Source organism: Cygnus olor, chromosome 7 (genome assembly GCF_009769625.2).
Source record: "Cygnus olor isolate bCygOlo1 chromosome 7, bCygOlo1.pri.v2, whole genome shotgun sequence".
Classification (NCBI taxonomy): domain Eukaryota; kingdom Metazoa; phylum Chordata; class Aves; order Anseriformes; family Anatidae; genus Cygnus; species Cygnus olor.
Window position 1 is genome coordinate 13,359,162 of NC_049175.1, and position 6,000 is coordinate 13,365,161.

The 6,000-nt window shown below is 45.5% G+C and overlaps 1 long non-coding RNA gene across 3 annotated transcripts in view; it reads right to left on the reverse strand.

The window, feature by feature from the left end:
- The window catches only part of LOC121073596, a 31,647-nt gene extending 28,847 nt beyond the window's left edge, over positions 1 to 2,800 (reverse strand). For all 3 annotated transcript variants that reach the window (XR_005821831.1, XR_005821830.1, XR_005821829.1), the window contains exon 1: positions 2,143 to 2,800. This is a non-coding gene — a long non-coding RNA (uncharacterized LOC121073596). The remainder of the gene's footprint in view (positions 1 to 2,142) is intronic.
- Positions 2,801 to 6,000: the final 3,200 nt, after the last annotated feature.

The window sequence follows — 6,000 nt, forward strand, 5'->3', positions numbered from 1 at the left end:
TGTGTGCTGCAGGAGATTGTGGGATTGATAAAGGACCTACCACTGGGAAATTCAGGTTTCTTTGCCTGGGTTGCCAGCGAAGGAAAGGCACAGTTACGAGGACACGTGTTAGAAGATGTCGGAGAACCCAAAAGGGAAAGCCATCCAGAAAACCGGGTATCCTCTCATTTTAAGCTCACGAACTAGAAAAAGGATTTGGGCACTGTCGCCGTCTTGATTTTTGTCGACGCCAGAAAGGCGAGCTGCAGAACATCTTCCGCTCCATTATCGCTGCTCCGAGTTGTTCCTCAGCACAACAACTACATGCAATCTTTTCACTTCAGTAATTGTTGTTTTTTTCCCCAGCAATCACAAAGAGAAGTCCCTGAAAGGTTCGGGCAATAGGCTCCTTAAAGAGCTGTTGACAACTCCCAGGAAACTTTTTACATTTCAAATGCATTCTGCCCACATTTCCTATATTTTCTGTGGTTCTTAAGTTCCTCAATTTAGCACACAAAGCTATTTGCATGAAAATAGCATCTTGAGAGTTTCTTATGGAAGACTTACAATGACTTTCTTTTAAAAAACACCACGTAATTGTAGAATTGTGTGTTGAACATCTCAGGTAGCTGGGGTAAGAGGAGAATGAAGCACAAAACTGATTGCAAACATTTTTCTTTCATTTTAGATCCCATCAAGTTCTCATTCTCCAGCTGCCACTCACAATGGTACTCCTGGATACATTAATCTAGTGCCATTATCATTCTCTGAAGGCAAGGAGCGCTTTTATTAAAGCAAAGACAAATGAATTTAATGGCTTGACTATCTCTGTTTCTAAAAATACGCATAGACTTCCTCTTGACCCACAGGTAGAAATTCTGTATTGATTCATTCTTGGACTGCATCCACTCCCAAAGAAAGATAGAACAGCCCATCTGGTAAGCACCCCTTTCCCAAAGCCCCAGAGGAACGATGGGAACCTACGATGGATCCGACTGGTCAGCAGAGCACTGAGAGATGAAATCTGCTTCCAAATGAGATGGTCCTACACAAACCCACCAGACACTGAACTGCACATCAAGATTGTGATTTGCAGTCAAGAAGCATTACGCAAGCAAGGAGATAATCTTTTGGGTAGCCAGAAGTGATATCATTTAGGGCTTTGTGCTTCCAATCAGTATCTTCAATTGCACCAGACAGTAAACAGGCAGTTAGCATTTCAACATGCTCCAAGCAAAAAAAAAAAGCCAAAACTATACAGTCACCAAATTTTATCCTTGCTAGCATTTGGGAATGCATTACAAGTCTCAAAAACAGCTTGCTCCCACTGCTGCACATCAGGATAAGCAAGGATGGGGCTTTGCTTGCAGCCAGCCAGGGCCCTAGTGCCTGTGCAATGGCTCTGGACAACAGAAGCTCCCCAGACCCTTCTAGGCTCAATGTCTCACAGGTTGCCCATAGATACAGCTCACCAAAGGTTTGGTCTTTCCTGCCCACATCTAAAAGCAAGGGCTTTCTGGCTAAGCCTGTATGACACAGATGACAGTAGTGATCGAATCAGCCAGCTGCATAATACTTTCTATGTATTTCTGGAGAAATACTCTACGCACCTTAGCTACAAACTCCAGCAAAGACTACTGTAGACGTTTCCCTAAGCTTGGCTCTGGGTGAGCCTATTGCAGCTACTCAGGGGACATCACAGCAGTTACAGGAGGAGACAGGAGACAGAGCATGATGCAGTTTACCCTAGCTGCGGTCTATCTACCTTTTATCACCCATGAAACAGATGATGTTACTTTAATTGCCCATGACCCACAAAACTGCAATGCAACATCACAAGAGTGCCAAGGACGAGAAAGTTTGCCTCCATTTGCATGGGCTACATCCTGGAAAAACTCCAGAGACACCCTGCAGCCTGTTTTGACATCTCAGCTTCACAGAGCAGCCTGCTGTGGGCAATGCACTCCCATTTACCTGGATCTGGGTCTTGGAGCCATTCACACACACAGACCAGAGGCCAAGGGCTGTATCAATTTTGGATGCATCTGTGACAGCATTTTTCTTACTGGTTGTCCTGAATCAAGCTCCACATTTCTGCCCCAAAGTTCTCAGTAACGGAGACATTGCTCACAAAAGACAGTCTTAACTGAACTATTTACTCACCTGACCCAAATGCTTCCCAAAATTGACAACTTCCTTCAGATACCCTGGGCACATGGGAATGTGACCTGTCACAGGCTTGGTTTGAAGAGATCCTAGCAAGGAAGAACTGTCAGTTAAGACAATAATTAATAACCTCTCTTCCATAACACAACCAACACCCTCAAGATCAATACAAAGTCGTGCATAAGAATCACTGCCACTGCTTCCTAGGGTGGACCATAGGAACTGTGTATGACGTTTGCTGTCATTAATGGAAAAGGAAGCAAAGATGAGAAAGTTCAAGAGGGAAGGATGATTGGCATTTACCCCAAAATTGGAATTGCAACAGGCCTCTGGTGTTCAAAATCCTTAAAGGATTTTAAGATCTGGACTTACTGTCCTTTGATCTGTAAGTGATTGCTGCTGCGCCCACACACTCTCCCTTGAACGCGGCCCTGGAGTTTATTCTAAACAGATGCCAGAGTGTTTATAGATAACTATGAGTGCTCAGATGCTCTGTTTCATGCCACATCCAAAAATAACACACACACCTTCAGCAGCATAGACCAAAATGATGAGAGGACATCATATCAGCAGGAACCTGGAATAAAAAATGAAAAGCAAATCACTCAAAAAATAAACCCAGGCAGCACCCGGACTTCTCTTTGTGGGCCTCCCAGCTCTGATGCTGCTTTTCTCACAAATGTTGTCAAGATCATCTCCATAAAACGGCACATGGAAGAATTTTTTTTTCCCCATGAACAAATGCCCAATTATCTTGACAGTTGACAGTACTCAGCATGTCACACAAATTCATTTTAAAATATTACAAGGTCACCTCCACACACCTCCTAAGTAGCTATTCTCATGCAATCATGTATATATAAGCGTGTTTAAATGCAAGAAAAGCACAAACAGGAAATATACTGAAAAGTAAAAAAAAGAAATTCACTGTGAGTAGAGCTGTCCCATGAGACAGCAGGAGATTTAAAAAAAAAAAAAAAACACTTCTGACTGTTATTGCAAAAGGAGGAAGAAAAGACAAATTAGAAAGATGAGAAGGTGGCAAAGCACAAGGTCAGCAATAATGCGACTCCAAGGTATTATTGAATTCAGTCAAGGTTAATCAGAGAAGCCAAGCTTTTACCTTGGCGTGTTCACCAGGTGCCTAAAAATGATGTAAGGATCCAGACCACGAAACATTAGATTCTCTCATTCCCGCCTCACCAAGAAGTATTTGCAAGACCCTGGTTAATTAAACCAATAAAGCACAAGTGAAAGCCTGGCTCGGTGCCACATTTTTACTCGTGTGTTGTGCAGGGGTGTTGCATTAACAGCTGCTATCCTATTGTGGCAGGGTGGGGTGGATGAGAGCAGACAGGAGAGGAGAAGGAGCAGTAGCAGAAAGAAGAACACAAACCAGCTGATTTTCAATTAACGGCTGAAATAAAAATGAAGTGCTTTTAGCACTCGGCCTTCAAAGTGCCAATACTCTTAAATAACACAGGTACCTGGCCCTTCTATAGCCCTATTAAATCAACTTCATTTGTTTTAAGCAGAGCTGAGCAGTACTTATTTAACAAGCACTTCTTCAAGCGTGACTCAACACGCAGGGAGGAAGCCTTTCAGGGCAGACAAAAGTGTCTCGGAGGGATGCTGGGAGAAGAAATTTCTCTGGGCTAGAAATCACTCACCGCAGCAGCTTCTGGCCAGGGGAGGAGCGCTGGGAGAAGGTTTGGATCATCCAATTCTGCCCAGGCTGGGGTGCACCTTACTTCGTCCCACGAAGGTACGTTCATGTCCTAAATGTTAAGGACCCTGTAAAGGGACATGGTTAGGATCACAGGCTCCTGGAGGGAGAAGCAGAACACCCTAAATATCCTCCTCATTTATCCCCTAACACCACCTGAAACCTCCCTATGACCTTGATTTTAAGTAAAACAGTTAAGATGAATCAGCAGCAACAACCTCAGGATACATGGGGCTGTGCATCTGTCCCCAGGCATGAAGCAAGCTGTGCAAGTGGTAGTAACGACTGCCTTGGTGCACAGCAAGCCTCCAAGCCATATCCAGCTTGCCTGGGCATCCTAGCCTTTCCTTTTCTTAGAAGAAAACAAGCGTTTTGCTTACAGGGCAGGTCTAAAGAGAGACACACATGCTACATCCCCAAAAATATCCTTCCCAACATCCTCGCATCCCTTGGCCTCCCCGACCATCCCTGTCCCACCTAGGAGCACATCCCAGGTCACTCCTCATCCAACCTAGGCACTTAGGGCTGAGCGAAGCTCCCGGAGCTCCTTCTCCAGGTTTTAAGCACTCAGGGCTTCAAGTTGCATTACTTTTACCCACCATTGTCTTTCACTTCAGTTTCTGTATCCCATTGTTTGTAGGTTTGCCCTGTTCTACTGCAAGATCCACTTACCTCCAATCCCCCTCATCTCTGATACACTGCGCGTAACCAGCTCTTAATGGGAGCCTCTCTACCCATCAAAGAGCTCTCCGGAAACATCTTCGTATTACACCAAACCCATTCAAAGGCCCCTTCACACACTTAGCCTGAAACTTTTCCTCAGGCACCCATTCTCCATGCACAAGTAACTCTCATCCACACGTGACCACGGCTCTCGTACGCTCCGCACAAAGCATCTCAGCGCGCTCCGAGTGGTGTTTACGAGCCAACGCGCATTAACCTCTCCTCTTAGAGATGGGAGCACAGAAGGACGGCGATCCAAAAGGCCCTAATAACCAGCTGAGAGCACGAGGCACAGCTAAGCCTCGCCGGGCTGAATTGCCTTCCTGGGATGGTTTGATGAGGGGCATAATCACGGGAGAAGTATTTTGAAAGAATGCATCCTTGTCTCTTAAAACCACAACTAATCAGTAGCTAATTCTCTCTGTCCTGTTACGGCTTGTTTGACTTCTTGAGAAATTAATACCTGTCCTCGTGGCAGGGCTGATACAAGCACCACTGATTTCTCAATGGCTCAACTTCAGTGCTGCTAGATCAGAAAAATTATCATTATTGAAAGCTATTATTAAAGCAGAACTTTCATTATTTAAAGTTAAAAAAAACAAACAATATCATTTGTGATGCATACAGAAAAACACCTCGTTTCACATTGATACCAACATTTTGGAAAGCAGTCCCAACTCTCCAGCACTGTCGCTGCAGTCTGAAATACAGCTTAAACTGAAGGCACGGGGAAGGAAGAGCACCACACTGGGAAGACAAACACTTTACTTCTCACCTGCCTCCATACAGCTAATTTTAAATCCCTCCTGTAAGCTTTGCCTGCAGGGCACTCTGAAACACAGATCCTGGGTTTAATGCACTCCTCGTCCAGCACTACATGGTCACGTCCTCCTAGGGGCACCTCTCCCCAGGGATGCACCATTGCTTCAGATGCACAGAAGCACTCTATGCCTCACCCCACAACAGCCCAAACAGGAGGACGATGCCATAAAAGCCACCCCACTCACCACCATCCTCTTTCCATTTCACCCACTGGCTCCAAAGCACAAAGACCGAAGCCCTACAAAGACACACACCCCCAAAACCCCCTCCAAGGACCCTCAGAGCACTGCAGCAGACCAGGAACATGCACAGCCCCAAAAAGCAAATGCTGCCCACGCTTGCTCGGCTTGGGGCCAACAGCATCCCTGCACCCGCAGGCATGGACAGGAAGGGGGTGTCTCGGTCCCTCTGAGCCCACTCCCCTCCATTTCAGAATCGATAAGTAGAAAAAGGGATGAGGACATTATTATTATTTAAGGTTTTAAAACCAGGAATGATGGGGGAGGCTGGAAAATGTCACAGGCTTCTTGCGGACGTGACACAGGCTGGCTTGTGGGCAAATTAACACAACCGGGAGAATTCAC